General features: G+C 43.1%; 1 long non-coding RNA gene across 1 annotated transcript; it reads left to right on the top strand.

Annotated features, from left to right (window-relative positions):
• The first annotated feature begins 4,751 nt into the window (after positions 1 to 4,751).
• Positions 4,752 to 6,562, top strand: LOC148110687 (uncharacterized). Its single transcript, XR_015726530.1, has 3 exons — positions 4,752 to 4,833; positions 4,971 to 5,033; positions 6,362 to 6,562. It is a non-coding gene; the product is annotated as an uncharacterized LOC148110687 (long non-coding RNA).
• Positions 6,563 to 20,921: the final 14,359 nt, after the last annotated feature.

Genomic DNA, 20,921 nt, shown 5'->3' with positions numbered 1-20,921 from the left:
GCTGACCCAAACAGCAACAACTATGATCGTAATTGTCTCCCCAGTCTGTGGGTGAAAGGAAGCTGGGGTAAGCTGGAATAAGACAGAGTGGGGACAGGGCCACCAGGGACAAGATGAATGGTGACTTTTCAAGGTCAAGACAAAGGAACTTGAGAAATGCTGTGAATACCCACTGGACTGTAAGCTCCACGGAGCCGGAGACTATGTTTGATTTTGCTGTGTGAGGGGAAGCTGGGAGGCACCAGCCAGGCCCGGCCACAGGATGGAGGCATGCGTTTCCCCCAGCGGCCGAGACTGCTGCCTGCTGCTGGTCCACCGCCCAGTGTCTCCTCAGGAACAGCCCTCGAGAGAAGAAAGGTCCTTGCCCAAAGTTTTGTTCCCTCCACAGCTGCAGCCCAGTAACAAATTCGGACAACTTTGAAGGGCCATCCTCCGCTCCAGAGCACTCTGGGGGGCCAGGTGGGGCCTTGGTTGACATCACATCAACCTTCAACTTCTCCCTTTGCCCAGGTCTGCTTTCCTTACTTATGGATGCTGAACCTGAAAGCTCTTCTCAGTAAACCTGCCCGTCAATCTCTGTTTCACAGTCCGTTTCCTAGGGAGCTCAAGCTAAGACTCTCATTGTAGGGGTCATGTAGTGTCTGTGGAAGGCCGAATGAGCATTGGACGGAGGTAAATCTGCCTATAGAGTCAATTCCATTTAATCTAAATATCCCTCAAGGGGGGAGCAGGAATGGTGACCATGGCCCCTTTCCATAGTTTCACAGGGGAACATTTCATAAGGTAGAGGACAGCCACAAATTAATGATGTTGCCATAATGCGTTATTTCTTTGAAAGACAGGTTTCCGAATGATTGCTGCAGGGCACAGTAAACAAAAAAGGCCAAAGTGACCATAATCCCGTAACCATCAGTTAACAAACATAAAAAATCTTTTAAACTTAGAGATGCTTTGCCACCTGTGAAATCCAATACACCTAACAATTTTCGAACGGACATTAAGTTCTCATTAATTTTCATCTGGACAAATTAAGCAAAAGGAGAGAGGGTAGCCTATGCATGACTCGGTGTCTATCAGGCCAGGTTCAAATTACATTAGTGTAAGTGGATCAGGAATATGTGAATTCAATTACTCTTTGGACGCTGTGGATGTAATCATTAGGACCATCACCTGGCAGATGGAGAATGATTGCTTCACAGCCCAAACACCACTGAGCTCATACTCTTGTTGTTTTTCAAGGTTCTGTTTAATGACAGTAGTTGGCTCTTTCGTTGAGCTCCTCCCTACCCTATTTATTATTTTCTTGTCAGAGGCAATCATTTGTACATCTGAAAGGGTGTCATTTTTGCCACTAGATCATTTCTGATTGGGACACAGAATGATATACAGAAGATGGAGAAGAAGATAAATCCCCTTACCACCACTCTCACTCCTGAAGTAACGGTCCTGTGGACTCCAAACTACGCCTCCTCTTTGTTTTTCTCACTCTGGACTGAGTGGGCAGCAGGCCTGTCTGGAAATGGCCAGTGTGTAGTTTTTAAAGATTTCAGGACATTTATCCCAAGGGAGTCTGCTAACGAAACTTGTAATAACAGCCACTGGTTAAGTGCCAGGCAAGATCTCTTTGTTCTAGGCACTTTGCATCTATTATTCCTGAGTCTGCATGAGAGTCAAACATGCAGCTAAGTATTATTTATTTATGTTTTACAAATGACAAAACAACTTCAGGAAAGCAAATAGATTACCCGAGCTTGCACAATAATTAAGATAGCAGACCTGGGATTCAAACCCAGGAATAGACTAACAGGCACCATTAGGACATTCCGCTCCTTTATTTTTTATAAGCAATTTCAGCTTGTTGAAAACAAGTTAAATACAGGAATCCAAAAGGAGACTAAGCTTTTAAACCACCAGCTATCTTGGAACAATCAGCTCATTCCTGGTGGCCTTGGTGACTACCCATGTTGTAGGAACCCACTCAACAGAGGAAGGTAAAGAAAGCCAGAATGCTAAAAGGTCACCTATTCTTAATGAAAGAATAGACTAGGTTAAAAGGAAAAAAAAAAAGAAAGAAAGAAAGAAAAAAAAAAAGAACTTCACAAAGAGGATCCACAAGGAAAGTCATCTGCCTTAAACTTAGCCATAGCTGGAGAAGGAAAAAAATTTTGTTCCCTGAGAGTTTTTAACTGAAAGCTGGCTTTCTTGAAGGTTTTATACCAAATTTATATTACCTATTTAATTAAAAAACCCCTTCACACTGAAATTTTATTTTTAGGTGGTATTCCATCAGTAGCCACCATCGTCTGGCTAAAGCAACACAAATTCTTTATGGAAGAATATACTTTCAGCAGGACCCTCTTTCCCATAAAGTTAAATCAAACAAGAATTCACTCACAAAGCATGGAATAAATGAGGTGCCATGCATGAGAGCCAGCGGAAAGATTGTAGAATCAGACCCACAAGGACTTCAGATACTGGATTTATTCGTCGCAGTTTATAAAATGGGTATATTTGGTATGTTTAAATACGTAAAAGGAGTGCCAGAAGTATGAGCAAGGATTAAGAGACTATAGAAATGACAAGGGACAGTCAAATAAGAGCATATAGAACTTCTCTGGAAGAGAGGGTGATGTTTGGAGCCTACAAGCTCACGGGCAGGCGAAGCAGCAGATTCCGTGCAGCTGGAAGGAGAAGTGACGTAAAAGGAGCGGTTTGCAGAAATGAGCCAGGATGCAGCTCAGACACAGGGTGGAAAGGAAGACGCCAAAGTGTGGACAATGGAGGCTAGATGACTAGCTGAGGATCGCAGATCCAGAACGGAAAGGGAAAGGAGGCAACGCCATTTTTAAGAACTGATGATTGACGTGAGCCTGCAGGGTGGGAAAGCCCAAATGCAACCCAGGCCACTTTAGCTTTTGATGTTGCTGTGGATGCTTCCTTCTCCTTTACCCAGGGGTGGAGCTTTTTTCCCCTTCTCCCAGCCCTAATGCGTCTTCACTTCGGATCTGGGGAGGACAGGGAGAGCTGCCCTCCCACAGGCAACTTAAGGCTTTTGTTCCTTAGGGGAAAGGGTCTGAGTGATGTTTCATGATTCGTCTGCAGCTGGCCTGCACCACTGCGGAACGATGCTCTCTGGCCCCTGGCCCTGCCTCCGGCCCTGCTCATGGCCCCCAGCGGATGTTCTTAGTGAAGAATCCTGAGTGGGCGGAAATTCCTAGTGTCTGTGGTTCCCAGAGTCTCCGTCTTTCCTAGTAGCCTACACTTGACCTCTAATGAGTTATTAAAGAAACACAGCTGCTTTCTTATACACGTGTTGGGTAGCCCCATCTTCCTCTTGTGCTCTGCCCAGGCAACCCAGTGTTCATGTCCCATCTTTCCTGGCAGGCCCTGTCTCCAGCTCCCGTCAGTCCAGGACTGGGGAGAACTGAGCTAGCTTCCTCTTCAACATGACTTCCCCAGACCTCTTTCCTTTGTCATAAATCAGGGTGACTTTACTTTTTGAAGGGACATTTGGGGGATTAAGAATGAATGCACCCAAGGGAACACATAAAGTGTGATTACATTTTTAAACCCAAGTCCTGGGCACACAGTAACAAAATTTCAGTATGTATGAGTGAAAGGAATCAAGAGGAGATAGCTATTGCTTATTTAAGGTTTTGGGAGATGGAGTAGCAGAACGGTGAAGAATTCCCATCTCTGAAGATAGAAAACATTGGACTGGAATTTCAAGTTGTCACTACCTGGCTGACCTTGAGTAAATTACTTAAGCTCTCCAGGCCTCAGTTTCCTCTGCTGTAAATAGGGCTCACAGGTTGTTATAAAGATCAAAAGAGTCACGGTGTATGAAAATGTTGAGCACGGTGCCCAGCACATGGTAAGCACTCAATCAATGTAGCTATCATCATCTCTCCTGATATCAGCATCTTCCTACCATCCATTGGTCTTGCAAATATCCTGCATGCCCATGGAGCAGAAGATGAAAGTAGTGAGCAGGAAGGATCAAATCACTGGCAGATGGGGCTTAGGGACGTAAAGCAAATGACACTACTTTAAAACTATGCTAGATTTGGTGCCCACCCATTTCATTTGCCCTGTTTTTCCCTTTGGAATGTGGAACAGATGTACTCATGAATGTCATGGGTCGTAGAAGCTGGAGGATTAATAATCCATCAAAAATCCCGTATTCAGGTCTGTGCCTACTCCATCACGGAGCATGGCTCAGGGCTAGCTTAGCTAACCCTCTCGTGGAGAAGAAATTCTGGGGAATGAATACAAGGTTAGCTGCAAACGTCAGAGGAAGAGAGAAGATGTAGGGAAACAGGAGAATGCAAAGAGAGAGTTCGTGGGCACGGTCAATCACTGTGACCTGGTTTCTTGGAAAGACTCTAGAGAAAGACAGATGATGAGTTTGCTACCTCATGGACAATTGCAGGTGTTCATAATAACAAACTGGCTTTGCAAACCATTCATGTAAGCCAGTTTAATATTGTTCTGTGGCAGACGGGTGAGCTACTCTATAGATAAAACAAGTAATAAATGTAGCCTATCTTATCAACAATAAGACATATGGCTGTGCCACAGCAAACTTGCTAACAAGGTAGAAAAACTCAGTTTCTAGTACATGAGTGGGGAAATAAATGCCCAAGAAAAAAATGCAGTAAGAGAGGAACGTGCCTCCTGTTGGTGGGGGGCGGGGGCGGCTATAGAAGGATCATTCCTTAAAAGCTGTTTAAAACCCACAGGCTTGGGAATTAGACTCACTTGAATTGAATCCTGGATCTGCCACTTCTGAGATGTGTGCTCTTCGGAAGCTTCTTCCGTCTGCTTTCCATGGTTTGTTCATCTATAAAAAAGGAGATAATAATCCTTCCCTTGCACAATCGTTTGGAGGGCATCTAAAGAAATCCCGTGTAGCGGACGCTATTGGTTGGCTTCCTAACATTCATTTCCTCCTTCCTACTTGTTCTCAGAAACTAAACTTTTCATGGATGGCTGGAGATCCTCCTGGATGGTGACCCTGCACCAGCTCAGAGGTAAGTCTCGGTCAGTCCTGGCATCCTGTTACTGGATCTTCCCTCCGTAGACTGCTTGCTGTGTGGAATAGTAGATGTTCTTATGATTTAAATCTGGGCTGTTCTGATTTATTGCCAAAAATTCCTCAGTGGAAAAGTTATCAAGTGCCTGATACAAAACTGCTACTCAAACGAGGGGTTATTCATAAAGTTTAGTTATTATTCATATTTCTGAAGCATTTGGCCCTGTTGATTACCACCTTTTTATGCATGTTTCTCTTCTTTTGCCTTAGATGCTTCTGGATTTCTTTTCAAGTGTTATGGTGCTGTTTCTCAGTCTTCGAAGTCAGTTTCCCTTTCTCTGCCTACCCCTTACATGTTGTTCTCCTTCAGGGGTCCATCCTTCACTTTCTTGATTTCATACTCTCCCTTGGCTTCGTGGTCCTTAAATAATTATCTCCAGCTCACATCCCTCTTTTCAGCTCCTGGCCATATTTCAGTGGCTGTCGTGCATCTCCACTGAGATGGGCTGTTGAACTGAACTCGCATTTCTGCCATGTCGTCACTCATTCCTGTTGCTCCTCTGCATTTCTCTCCTTGGCAAACCACACTGGCTCACCACTGTTTCAAGCCAGAAACTTGCACTCACCTCTAGCTCAACCTCCCCCTGACATCCCACAGGCAATCTGTTTATGGCCTTAATGTCCTCCAATCGGTCCTGTCCCCTGTGTCTTTACTGCTACTGTTTTGGTTCGCTGTTTCTAACCACCATCATTTCCAGGCTGGATTACTGCAGAGATCTCTTTGCCTAACTCCTACTTTCCAGTGTCTTCTCCTCCATCCCATCTTCTGGACTGTATAGGCAGAATTTTTCTAAAATACAAATCTAATCAAGTCACTGCCTGCTGTCCTTTAAATCTCCCTTGATGTTTTCAAAATAAAATGTAAACTTCTTAACATTGTCTACAAGGCTCTTTCATGACTGAGCTCAGTAGTTCTTACCCTGACATCTTGGCGTCACCTAGAATGTTTTAAAACGTACCAGTGTGGTGGTGCTAGGAGGAAGTTAGAAGATGTGCCCTGGGTATTTGGTTCTTCACCAATTTATAGGCCTCCATGGACTGGGTGCCTATATTTTGCCAGATGTTCGTGATAGGTGCTTTATGTGAACTGTCTTTAATCCTAGTAAGATCCCTCTTCAGAAATGAGCAGACTGGCTCAGAGAGATTAAGTAATTTCTCTGAGCTGATACCAGATAAGCATCGATCTCTCTGATCATAAATCATGTACAATTTCCACTCTGAGATACCTTTTTTTTTTTTTTAAGATTTTGTTTATTTATTTGACAGAGACAGCCAGCAAGAGAGGGAACACAAGCAGCGGGAGTGGAAGAGGAAGAAGCAGGCTCCTAGCGGAGGAGCCTGATGTGGGGCTCGATCCCAGAACGCTGGGATCACGCCCTGAGCTGAAGGCAGACGCTTAATGACTGCACCACCCAGGCGCCCCTGAGATAACATGTTTATGAAAGCAAAATAAAGTTAATAAATGTGGTCCTTCTGTCTTAGGCTCCTCCTGTCTTAGGTTGGGCCCTTCAACATGGAGAAATGGACATCTGTGTGTAGGAAGTTTATTGGGGAGAGTCCTTGAGATCAAGCCCTGAGAGAGAGTAAAGGAAGCAGAATGGGTAAAGGGAGACGGGTGAACCACAGCGCGGTCTCAACGAAGGCCTCAGCTGATCCTGGAGGAGCTCTGGGCTGAATCAGCCCTTCCCAGTGATCCTGAACCGGACCTTTTACCGGCACCATCCAGTCATTCCTAATAGCCAGAATTTAGTCCATGGAGGAGTCTGGAGAACTAACCTGCCCAAGTATTTCATATTTTATTATCACTACTTTATAGCAACCCAAGGATGACTACCTTGAGTGCGGCGATTATTTTAGTAAACATTAGAAGTTTACACAACTAATGAATCTTTGAACACTGTATCAAAAACTAATGAGTACTATACAGTGACTAACTGAACATAATAAAGAAGAAGTTGAATTCATTAGTGCAAGGCACTGTGATAGGTACTTTGGAGAAACACAAACGTATTTAAATCACACGTTTGGTGCCATGTAACTTAAATTGAGGAGTAAAATGAAGTATGCAGAAGTAAATCATCCATAAAATGAGGATAATAGTAGTATCTATCTCATAGGATGGGTATGAGGATTAAAAAGGCAGCCGTAAAATAAGTCCTTAAAAAAAAAAGTACCAATGCTCAGTCTCTATTCCCAGAGATTTTGATTTTCTTCATTCAGCTTAAGGTAGAGGCCTTTTTAAAAGCTCCCAGCCGGCTCTAATGTAAATCAGGGCCCAGAACTACTGCACACAATAAATTCTCCCACCTCAACAGGAACTATTCGCCTCTTAGCCGTTGCAAATATTTTGCACTGGGATGCATGGTGGATCTTCTCTCAGGTTTCTGCACTTCCCAGGTGCTGCAAAGGCCTTTCTCCACATCTTCTCTTTACCTAACCTGGCCAGTCCTTCCAGTCTGTCGGCATTTGTCTCAGAGGACAGTCCCTTCAGGACTGGGCTGCATGTCTTCCTGCAGGTTTCCCACCATGCCATGGGCTTTCCGCCAGCACAGCCTTCATCCCCAAGTGCTGTAATCCTTCAGGGTCATATACTGTGACTCTCCTCAGGTCACATATTTTATTTTTGCATCGTTTGTGTCAAGAATAGTCCCCACAATAAGCACTTGAAGAATTAACTGGATCCGTGTTGGAGCAACATGGTATATCAGACAAAACGCTAACCTAGGTTTGAGTCCTGTCTTCAAGACTGTGTAGGCAACCTTTAAGATGATCCCTAGTGACCTCCGTCCCCAGGTATTGACAGCCCTTTCGAACCTTTCCCTCTTGAGTGTGCCCAGATGTCCCGACTCCCCTCTAATGAATGGAACTTGGAAGAAATAACAGATACCACTTTCCAGACTAGGTTGTGAAAGACCATGGCCCTGTGCTGGGTGTTCTCCCTCACTTTCTCTCTCATGGGTGGAGGTCCCTGCCATATTGTGGCCTAACAAGGAATGGAGGGAGGTCTCTGACCAACAGCTGGTGAGGAACAGCCTGCAAAGAACTCAGTCTCGCCCCAGACCGAGCTCAGAAGCCAATTCTCCAAGCCTTTCTCCATTTGTTGGACCGATAGTTGGACCGCAGCCTCAGGAGAGATGCTGAACCACAGGCCCCCAGCTCAGCTGTGTCCTGATTCCACACACACACACACACACACACACACACACACACACACACACACTGTGAGATAATCAGTGTTTGTTGTTTTAAATGGCTAAATTTTGAGGCAATTTGTTACACATCAATAAATACCAGAGACACTGGCTGTATATCCTTAAGTGGTGATGGAGTTCACTACACTCCCGTTTCTGCCTCTGTAAAAATGAAGATAATACCACCCACTCCACAACGCTGCTGTGAGACTCAGATGGCATGCAAATTAAAGTGATTTGTACTGTAAAGACACAAAAGTAAGATATCCACTCCAGAAACATCGTAGTTCAGACACTTAGCGGCTTCAATCTTCATTGTTTAATATCACGAATTATGAGCTCCTAAATTAACAAGCTAGAGGTGTATAGCTCACTTCATTATATTTGCTGGGATGGTGCTGCAGTGCCCAGCTGTGCATTTAATTAATTTAGTAATAAATGCCTGTGAACACTTACCTTTCTCCATTTGTCAGCTGATGATTGACTCCCGTAGTAAAAATCACAGCATCCTCCTTGGCTGTTTTAGTTCTCTATTTATGTTAAACCTAAGGTCTACTTTGGTTCAAAGAATTCAAACAAGGAGAAAGCAGAGTGGGCCCTAAATTCAAAGCCTTAGCCCTGTTTCTGCTTGGAGCCCGGGCTGTTGCATTGGTAGCATGACTGTGGTCAGCAACCGACACTCAGTGAGGGCCTTTCCTTGCCCCGAATGGTGCTGACCCCTGAGAACGTGAAGAATGTCAATGTGGACTCCGTCCTCACGGACCTCAGCGTCTGATGGGGGTGGTAGAGCCTCGAAGCCTCCTGTGCAGTGGAAGTGAACAGTGTATAATGGGTAATACAACCTATGGTCTTTCAGGAGGCTCAACAAGACCCAGGCATCAGCGCCAAGCTCTTGAATGACCAGCCAGCACTGCAGGCTCTGAGCCTCAGTCAATATTTGGAGAGACACCCATTGCTGAACTTTCTGTCCATGAAGACCTGCTGCTTTCTGGGATCATGAAGATGTAAGCCAACTGGAGAGAGAAACCTATCTGGTTGGAGCGAGGTAGATGGAAGGAGTTGATCAGGGATGGTCTGAGGGTCAGGCCCCCTTGCTCTGCTGAGGTTGGGCAGTCTTACCCTTTCTGGACTCCAGCCCCACTTGTAAGAAAATGTACCTCTAAGGCATGGCTTAGGGCAGCAGTTCAAACTTTCTATCATAAAGTCCAAAATGTTTCAAATACTTAAATGTTTCAAATACATAAAATAAAGTGCATGGGATTACAAGAGAGACAAATTATATTGAAATGCATTTACTAAAATATTAAAATATGTGTGATATAGTAATATATACATATATGCTTCTTTTTTCCCCAGGGTCATGATTTATTGTACAAATTGAGTATCACATGATGAATTGACATTAGCTTCTCCAGGCATGGGGACTTAAGAGACGAGGTACAGGTAAAAATCCTTTTATGTTGCTTTCACAGCTGGTGTTTTTTAGACCTTACCTTGAAGTATCAGCTCATCAAAGCAATGCCTCTGTATGTGGCCAGTACACAATTCATTCTGTCTGTGAGTATAAGAGTTGAAATATTTTTTGATACCAGTGAAATGGAATTGGTTGCTTTTCTTTTTTTTTTTTTTTTTAAAGATTTATTTATTTATTTATTTGACAGACAGAGACAGCCAGCGAGAGAGGGAACACAAGCAGGGGGAGTGGGAGAGGAAGAAGCAGGCTCCCAGCGGAGGAGCCTGATGTGGGGCTCAATCCCAGAACACCGGGATCACTCCCTGAGCCGAAGGCAGACGCTTAACGACTGCGCCACCCAGGCGCCCTGTGGGCATCAGTTTCTGGACCTGCCATGATTTCAATCTTGCAGAAGGCACCAGTTCCACTCATATGCCTCTTTATTAAAATATTAAATAAAAGGTCTAGCAATGGATCTAGTAACTATTATATTTCCAAGTAGACATAAGCATAAATGGTATTTAAAAATATTTTTCATACCTATAAATAATATTTTAAAATGTGCAATTTCTATTGGTGATGGAGTTAGATATTTCTAAATATTCTACAGTAGCTTGGTGACAATATTTACAACTGAGATATATTGCATTTCAGTTAGAGGCCAGTGAAGCAAAAATGTCATTTTTTCCCTTTTCAAATTCAAATCTATGTTTATCCGCCCTTTTCCATCCAAGAATTCTATCCATGAATACTTTGGGACCCAAGATTAAGAATCCCCAGTTTAGAGGAAGTAAAAGAAGACTTTTAAGTAGAAGGCAATAAGTTACGAAAGAATTGACAAATGATATGATTGCACATACTGTTGTTTTTTCTTTATTAATAATATACCATAGTTACTGCAGGTACTAATTACATTAATTATGACCATAAATATTAACAAAATGAATGGCTGGACAATTAAGCAAATGTGTATTTTTAAGTCATAAATCTATCTCAACTGTTACCTTAATGAACTAACACTCTGTGCCTCAGTTTCCCCAGATCATAGATGGTCAGGATAACAGTAACAAGGTGTGCAATGTGAGGGTCAAGAGTATGGTGTCTCGAGTTTGAACTGAACTGGTTTTAGCACCACCATGCACGAGCTGGTGGTCATGGGCCAATTGCTTGACCTCTCTACTCAGTTTTAATTATATAAAGTAGGAGTAATGGTAACTTTGGAGGGCTGTTTGGAGGATCAAGTGAGATGAGATGTTTTTAAAACATTTGGTGCTGCATCTAACCCGTAGGAAGGGCCTAACTAGCTGTTGCTATCACTGCAAGTACGATTATTATTACCTGTTAGCACAGGGCATTTAGGCCATCGATGGAAAGTCGATATCCCTGACCCCTAACACTGACAAGCTACAGGCTCCTTCTCACGGGGTCCTCAGGCAGACTTAGAAGAGGTGGGCCGGCATCAAAACCTGTACCTTGCTTCGGTACCACCAGCCGCAGCTAGAAAAATGGCACAGAGAACAGCCTTTGTGGGAGTAGTGTGACTGGAAAAATAGGTTATGTTTGCTGCAGTCTGTTATCACCCTTCCTGAGTGCCTGCAATTTTTTGTTGCCACCTCTTCTGGAATCCAGTCTCTGGTGTCCAGCCCTCTCTCCCTAACATTCCCTGGGGCACCTTGTGGCAGGCAGGAGGGATGGAGGTTTTACCGACTGATGTCTCCTGTGTGCTGGCCAGGATGCTGCTGTCCTTAGGTGGTGAGTGTCCCAAGTGTGGGAGCCTTGTTATTTTTCTGCACTTCATTCTTTCAAGGTCCTGCTTTCGAGGACACATCTGCCTGATCTGAACCAATGAATAAGAATGAGGTACTGAGGATGACTCAGTTTCCAAAATGCTGCATAAAATACATCTGTCTCTTAACAGAAGCTTTAAATACCAGTATGGAGGGCGTAAGGCTCCCCACGTGGGCCCACGTCCACTGGAGTTGCCTCTTGGGTCTGCTGTGTCTTAGCTGTGTCGCCTGGGGCAAGGCGGGAACCTCTCTGAGACCATTCTTTCCTTGTAAACTAGGAATGATAGTAGTTAATTAGCAGTTTTGTTAAAATTGTGAAATGAGATTTTGTCTATGAACAGCTTACTACACTAAGATAGAGAAAATGGTTGAAGAATAGAATTGGTAAGAATAACGGGACCCTTCAGCTTATAGAAGAACGTTGGATGTGGGATTGGCAGGCCTTCCGAGGCCTCTAACCACCTCATGGAGGAACCTGCCTGCTCTGACCATGGGTGGTGTTTCTCCCACACTGAAAAGTTCTCACCAACACAACACTCATGGGGAAGATTTTACTGAACTGATCATATCTAGTATGGCGGTAGCACGAGACCTAAAACGAAAACATAAACTATCCTGGGCAATGTTTCACCTCTTGCTTTTGAAATCCTCCTAAGCCCCTGGGCCTCCTCTAAAAGAACAAAACTCAAAGTAAGGCCAGCGCACGATGGCTGGGAAAGGCTGAGACCTGCGAATGACTGAGGGCTGCCAGTCTGCTTCCCTCTTCAACTTAGAAAGGCTGGAAGAGGCAGTCAGCTTAGCTGCTGGGTCCTCCTTAAAGTTTAGGGCTCTTCGGCTATGGAATCCAAATTACTCTTCTGGATGTTCGCCCAGAGCAAAGCTCTGGCTTCAAATTCTCTGGACGGCAGCCATGGTAAAGACATTTGCTACTGCCAACATGTAAAGGAAAAACATGGACTCTATCACTCAGGCAAGAACACAAATCAACCGTTTCTAGGATACCTCAGTCAGGAAGGAGCTTTGTCACCAGCTTCTCAGGATAGAGAAACCATGCCCTCTGCTCCCCACCTGGCTAATCTTCACTAATGTCGCAGAATGGGAAAGAACTTCAAGAGATTGAAGAACATTCTGGAAGAACCGTGGTTCATGAATTTAAGAACAGAGACTCAATCTGCATTTTCAATCCCGTGGGGCTCATGTGTTTCCACATGCTCAGGAATAGTGTCTACTGAGATCCAAGAGCACCTTTCGTAACACTCTGCTCTATATTGTGTATGTCCTTTCTTTCTTTCTTTTTTTTAACTCTTTGGATTTTAGGTGCAGAGCTTTGATTTAATCGAACAGCTCTCTGATGTTGCACTATGCTGCACTATGACGTTTACTCCCACCAGGTCTCTTTCTTATTTGTTTTCCTTTCATCCCTCATTTCCCATTAATATTCACTACTATTAAGTACTTACCTCCTCTAGGATGTTTAATAGACGTTCTCGATATGTATGTATCTGAGACACGTGTAGTGGTATTTTGTGGATGTATGTGCTTTTAGCTTCCCTAACCATGTCTCATTATATTTCTTACCTTTTTGCTTACTACTTCTAATGTATGCTCACTAGTGTATTGCTTCCAACAGCTGTGTAATATTCCGTCTGATGATGGACAGCTACTTGCCGCTATCAATAAGTCTGCAGTGTACATTTTTCTTTGCAGAGCCTTATGGGCTTATGCAAGATTTTCTCATGCAAGATTATGCAGGTTCTCCGGACAGAGACTGCTGTATTGTGGGATACCCAGACTCTAATTCCCCTAAGAGCTGCCAGATTACTTTCCAGAAAGACTGTGCCAGTCCCACCCCTGCCAGCTAAGCATATGTGTTCTGGTTTCTTTCAACTTGTTGAAATCTTGCAGTCCTCTAATTTTTAATTTTTTCCAATTGAGTGGATATTAAGTGGCATAATATTGTTGTTTTAATGTTGATGTTTCTCATTATGGGTGAGACTGAGAATCTCTTGAACTTCAGCCATTCGGATTTCTTCCTTTTGTGCATTGCCTATTTATACACTTTATCCATGTTCCTATTTTTTCAATGATTAATAGGAATTCTCTCTCTTCTTTTTTTGAGAGACAGAGAGAGAGCAAGAGTGCGAGCAGGGAGTAGGGGCAGAAGGAGAGGGAATCTCAAGCAGACTCTGTACTGAGCATGGAGCCCAACGCAGGGCTCAATCTCATGACCCTGAGATCATGACCTGAGCCAAAATCAAGAGTCAGATGCTTTACCAACTGAGCCACCCAGGCACCCAACTAGGAATTCCTTTTTAGTCTAAACATTAACCCCATTGATTTGACACTTTGAACATTCTCTTGGTATGGTACACACCTATTAACCACCACTTTCTGTGCCTGTGTTGAATAGAGATTTGTAACATTTCTGTAGTCAGAACAAACACTCTACCTTATCCTTTGTGCTTATATGGTCTTGTTGCAAAAATCTCTTTCCACCCTCTGGGCATATTTTCTCCTTACTAGTTTTAGGGAGCCAGCTTTCTTAGCACCGTATATTAAACAATTTATCTATTCCCCACTTCTGTAAGACGTCTTCCTTACACACATCTCTATTCCTGGGTATTCTTATCTCTTCTATGTTTCGTTCCTCTGCTGCTGGGCTAGTATATACTCTCCTCTCCTTGCTCTTTTGTGCGTGCGCACGTTGTGTGTGTCTGTGTGTGCACGCGTGCACATAAAATTGACAACTATTTGTGAAACTTAATTCTTCAATGTAGACTTTGGAATCAGTTTGTCTCAAAAACTTCTCCGGGAGCTTTTTGGGAACATATGGAATACATAGATTAATTTAAGGGATAACTGGCAGATTTATAATATCAGATAATTCCATTCATTCATTATTCATGTCCTCTTCTACGCCTTTAATAGAATTTGAACGATTTATCCATAAACTTACATGCTTTCCTTTTTCTTTCTATTCCTAGAAACTTGAGAGATTCTTGATGTTATGAGTGACAGCTCGTGTTTTATTACAGCCCCTTGTTGGTTATGGGTGGCGTAAATGGAATTTGTATCTGGCAGGCTTGCTGAACTCTTTCTAGTTCAGATGTCGATTATGCGGTGGGTTTTCACTGCAGCTCTGACTCCTTTTATTAGGTGCTACTCTGAAGCCAGACACGTGCTTGCTCTTTACATTTTTTGTCACTCAATCTCCTTAAAGCTTTTTCATGCTGGTTGACCTGCAACAGGCTGGAGATCATTTTTCAGCGTTTACTATGCTGGATGCTACCCTAAGAACTTTCCACATATTGTCTTACTTTATTCTCACAACAACCTCATTTGATCGTATTTTTATCTACACTTTACAGAGGAAGAAGTGGAGGGGAGGACAGTACGTTGTCTTAGGTCACACAGCCAGTGGGAGACAGACAACACCAGCTATCTGACGTTAAAGCCCAGACCTTTGAAGATGGTACTGCTGTAAGTTTGGGCCTTCGACTAGCTTATGCTGAGCAAGGTAAAGTCTGTATTATTCATCAATACACACACTTTTAATGAAAAATGGGTTCAGTTTTTATAATTTTTCCTTGCTATGTTTGTTCTAATTGCATTTAACTCTAATCTAATATGATCTGTAATATAATTATAATACCTATATTTGTATTAACTGTAATAATAACAAATAAAAATTGTCTCTAACAGTAAATGTACAACTGGGGGTTGGTATTTTGCATGTCTTATTTTTTACTTATTTTTCTGATAATTATTGTGTTTTGTAAAGGTGACATTTTGAATATTATGTAGTTGTTGACGACGTTAATGAAACTGTGTCATTTAGAATACTAAAGCACCCGATTTGAACACAGACCAAAGTATTTAAGCCATTGGCACAGGTGAACTTCTACGGTAATATTGAGATGTATCATCGGATCTGTGAAGGAGTATCTGATAGCTGTAAAGTACTACAGAATGAAAGTAATGTGTTTAAGATCAAGTCACATTTCTTGGAAAATGTTGGATAGGATAGTGTTCGGACATCACTCAACAAGAAGGGCAATTCGGTGAATTGACAATCTGGTTGCTGAAAAAAAAATAATTATCCGGCTGTATTTTTTAGTGTATAATGTTACCATGTCTCAAACATAATAATTAGCAGAGCTAGCAGAAGGAACATAGCTTTTACATTTGGATTTTAACCTTCTTGGATGACACTTGTACAAAGATTTGTATAGCAGCCCTATTTAGCTCATGGAAAAATAATGGGAAAAAAATCCAAATATTTAACAATAGGAGACTTTTTGGTAAGCCAGCTTTGTAAGTATAGTGAAATAGTTATTGCATAATCTTTAAAACTAAGCAGAATGGATCAGTATATAACAGTGGTTCTACAAGAGGTGACAACATAGCAAATGGGACACACGTATGAACTATAACCAAGTAAGAAATGTTCGTGTGTTCAAAGAAAGAATTGGCATTAAGTCAGATGGAATGTATTGTGTTTTTTATCTGTAAGGTTATGACAAAAAAGCTTTGAAAAGTACGTTTTTATGGTGTGATTTTAAGAAAATCACATAAATGTACAGATCTTTTTTTAAATTTCAAGTTTTTATTTAAATTTGCACATATGGTAAAATTGGTTTCAGGTGTAGAATTTAGTGATTCATCACTTACATGTGACAGCCAGTGCTCCTCACAATGAGTGCCCTTCTTAACGCCCATCACCCATCCAGCCCATTTGTTCTCTGTCGTTAAGAGTCATACATGGTTTGCTTCTCTCTCTCTCTTTCCCTTCCGCTATGTTCATCTGTTTTGTTTCTTAAATTCCACATCTGAGTGAAATCATATGGTATTTGTCTTTCTCTGACTTTTTTCACTTAGCATCATACCCTCTAGCTCTGTCCACATCCTTGTGAATGGCGAGATTTCATCCTTTTTGATGGCTGAGTAATATTCCATTGCGTGTATATATAATGTATAGTTTACGCAAGTTTAGGGACTTTCTTAACTCTCAGATAATGATAATAGGGAGTACATAAAATTTTTTAAAGAGAGGTGTTTTAGAAAGCCACCTGGCTCAGGGGTCAGCACACCGCGGCCCAGGCCAAGTCCAGCCTGCTGCCTGTGTTTGCAAATAAAGGTTGATTACATCACAGCCACATGCATTTGTCTAGGCCCTATGACTGCTTCCCAGCTACAAGGGCAAAGTTGAGTGTTTGCAACAGAGACCATTTGGCCTGAAACCCTAAAGTATTTACCATGTGGCCTTACAGGAAAAGTGCCAACTCCTAATCCAGATACTCACTTGAGGAGATATGAATTAGAATCTACTTTCATTTCTGGGACTTCCATTTACATAACATATCAAGGAAGATCCCAAATTACTTTAAATCATTTAGGTCTAAGTCTGCAAAGAGGTGTGATTGATGGACTCCAGGCCCAAGAGGGTTTAGAAAACATATAAGACACTGTTTTCAGAGTTGAGAAATTTTAGAGCACGGGTTTTTCTGCCTAAGCAAAATAGTCAACCATTAGCATAGTGGAGTTACAAGACCTGCGTGTGGAATAAAAGTAGATGAATAGAAGCTTCAAGATAGTCTGGGTCACCCCAGCCTAAGGAGCTGTGTCTGCAAGGCTCTGCTGTAGGACGCCATCTCTGCCTAGGGACATACAGGGTTTTTATGGCAGCATCAAATGTGAAATGCAAAACTGGGCCTATGAATTTCCTGAAGGTGTCAGAGAGCAAGAAGGAGCCCTAGGAGACACTAATAGACAAGAAACAGGGGGACCCAGAGGTCTACTTCTGGGTTTTCTGCTCTGTCATCTGAGTCCTTCTCCCTCCCCCTCCCCCACCCCTGCAAAGAAGGCGTTTTGGCTTCGGCTGCAGGAAAACTCTTTGTTCCAAATTGGATTTATACGTTATATCCTGGGATAGGCCCTCAGAGGCGTCACACCTGACGGTTCCTATGTCCTAGGATCTGAGAAGATATGTCAGGTTGCTTCCAGAACAACAGTTAACTCTGTTTTGAGGTCACCTCTGTGGATACAATTTTCATCTTTTGTGAGAGAAATGAAGTTTCTTGGTTTAGAAGTTGGGGGAGAAAATTGGTAGCTGTTAGCAGCTACTGAAGTGAGATGAAAGGCACTTTCTGAGCTCCACCCTGCACTGGGTCACAGGTAAACTTGTATTTGTAGCACAACAGAATTCTAGAATACTCTCTATAGGCTGTATACTTACTACACACTATAGACTTCCTACATATTAGAATATGTGCACACACGTGCACACACACACACACACATGCACACACACACGCACGCACACACACACGCCCTGGGCAGATAATGGGCCCCAGGAAGTGCGGCCCTGACAAGGGAGGAAGAGATGTGAGGAGCCTGGCCACTGCGGGCCTAGAGATCCTGTCAGTGAGGGTGTTTGACTTTTACTGTCTCTGTCCTTTCCTTTTTGTCCCCTGTGACTCTCTACTTCACAGCACCCCAACCCTGCAGCTAGAGCGCTTAGACACCTTCTCCCGTGACTGAGTTTTCTGATTAGTTTATACTAAAGTATTAGTGACTCAGGTATGATCCCTCTCAAGGCTATGTACATGATACAGAAACAGGACCAGGGAGAGAGGCAGCACATGGCCGAAACCATGTGCTTCTGGTCTTTGTGCTCCCACGGTGCCGGGTCTGCTGGGGAAGAGAGTCTCTGGCAGGACTGTGGGGACAGAGGGCTCTTGAGTGTCCTTCAGACTGCATTGCCCATGTCCACTTAACTCCCCTCCTCCCTGGGCCCACCTTTCCTAGATGCTGAGGGGACTTATTCCCAAGCCAGAGAAGACTGCGCTCCGAGGCCTCCCACCCCTGGCCCACATCTTCCAGATTCTAGAACCTTTGGAGTAACAAATGCAAGGTGAGGAGGCCCGGGCAGCCAGCTGGCGGGGAGGTCATGGCTCAGCTTTCCTTTTTCTCTTTTCTTTCACACCCTCTCTGAAGAGAGACAGGACCTGGGAGAAGCTGGCTACCAAGGGCCCTTCCCTGGGCAGAGAAAGCTCCAGCGAAGAGCCTGGGTGAGGGAGACAGCTGGACAGTGGGAGCTACTGGGGAGAGAAGGTGATGGAGCCAGGGCTGCTCCAGCCCCAAACCCTGAAGTGAAGTTGATTCAGGGCCTTTACCCTTCCTAAGCTTTACCATGTTCTCAAGCTGGCAGGTCGCCCCAGCGCCCGCCCCCTGGACGCAGGCCTCTCTCAGCCTCGGCCTGCAGAACATACCTGTTCTGAGGTAACCTTCACCCACCCTCTTCGCTTTTCTGTCTCTTTCTCAGGTTCTGCCTCTCTCTTTCTCTGAGAGAAAAAAACAGGAAAAAAACTGTGCTGAAACTTTAGTGAGTAATAATGAATTAACTAGTAGACTTTCTCAAATAAAATATTTACATTTTGAAAGCAACCAAAGGAAAGGTCAAATTTCAAAGGAAGCTCCTAAAATCACCGCCCCACCACCAGTGTGTCCCTGAAGGAAGTCCCGGGCCTACGCCTGTCTGGCTTCTAAGTAGCCCTGTGTCTTCCCCGCAGGACCCTTTCAGGGACGACGGTAATTTGAGCTACAGAAACTATAAATGGCCTTTGTATACATTTATAGGATATTTGCTAATGCCTACAGGAGCCGGATTTTAAACTTATAAATAACATTAAAGTTATCTTTTTAGTAAGTTTAAGCTGATCTTTTTTTTTTTTTTTTTTTTTTTTAGTGTGGATCCCTGATTCACATTCTCTGAAGTACTGCAGTTATGAGTTAGTTGAGAACAGGAGTGGGGAAATACACAAAGGGAAAGAATTAGTAGATGGTTGAGTTTTACTAAAAAAAGTCTCCTGAACCCAAGTTTGAGGGAATCAGTTGGTCATTTGCTCTTACTTAATGCAGATGGATTGCTTGACAAAACCCTTAAAGACCGCTTCTTTTCTCCTAGTTACCATTATTCCCTTGACAGCAACTCCCATAATTACTGGGGTTTTTCCCGTCAAGAAGTGAACCCAGTAATTGAGAACACATTGGGTGAAGCTTGTTTTTCTCCTGCCACAGTGGGAAAAGCTTTCACATGGGTTAAACTAAGGCTCTCCTCCCTGAACCACATCTGCACACTGCTGCCCCTGGAAGGACGTACTGTGAGCTCTTTTGAGATTTGTTTGGGGGTTAGGAGTAGACCAGTTACTTCAAGGGGGAGAAAAAGTTAGTCGGACATTAATTCATGGCGCTTGCTTTATAATAATTATGGTAACAGTTATGGACATTTGTATGAGTCTAAATATATACACACAAAAGATTCATCGAACCAGTAGGAGGCTGAGAGGGGACTTACAGCTGTGTTTCTGACCCCTTCCACTGGGCCCCGCTGACAAGTGTGTCCTGCGGGTCATTGCTGCTCCTTAGCCTTGGAACTGGGTCACACCAGGCCCTCCTGGGTGACAGATAATAAGTTCCTCACAAAACAGTGTGAAGCAGGGGACCTTAGCAAATTAGATAGCATGCCTAACATATATGGAAAGTTTTCACTAGAATAAAAGAAACCTTTATAGATTTTTCCATATGACCTAGGATATCTGATTGTTATTCTGCCCTTCCTTCCCCGCCTCTAGACAGAACTGGCCCATCACCGTGAAATCAAGCCACTATTTACCTCTATTCGATGCCCAGTGTCCTGACGATCGCATGTTGAAGCACAGAGGAGAGTTATTACCGCCAATCTATTTTCCATGTCCAAAGACAGTAACAGAACGAGGATGTCCTCCTCTTAGAGAGGAGAGGAAAAAAACACACTTATTCAACGTGAAAATCTTTGGAGTACTTTGCAAACATCTTCACGAGTCACACCCCCTGCAAAAGGCTAGCAGGCCCACCTCTTTTGGAAGTGTATTTCTTAGCAAAGGGATTTGTCACCTGTTTGTGGAGGTCAATGCTTTCTGTTGCGTAGTTTCCTCATCAGAAGCCTGCCCTGGTTCCTCATTAACACCCGTTCTCTTTCTAAAATATTCCCTTTGATGGAGACACTTCTAGGCACTACAGCTTGTTTAAATTGTATAGCCTCTATTCTGTCATTGTTTCGCATGGTAGAAAAGGAAATCTTAATTGCTGTGCATTTATAGTCAATCTCTAGACTCTCAGATTAATTCATGCATCTATTCGGCAGTGCATTTAATAAATATTGATTAAAATCACACTTGTGGCATGCAGTGTGATAAGGATACAAAAACTGAATAAGACATTTTGGAAAGAGATCCTGGCGATGGTTGCACAACATTGTGAATGTAATTAATGCCCTGAATTATATATTTTAAAATGATTAAAATGGGAAAGTTTGTTACATATGTTTTACTGCAATAATTAAAATGATTTACAAA

Source organism: Ursus americanus, chromosome 2 (assembly GCF_024610735.1).
Source record: "Ursus americanus isolate L20-20 chromosome 2, mUrsAme1.1.p, whole genome shotgun sequence".
Lineage (NCBI taxonomy): Eukaryota > Metazoa > Chordata > Mammalia > Carnivora > Ursidae > Ursus > Ursus americanus.
This window is presented reverse-complemented; position numbering and strand designations above follow the sequence as displayed.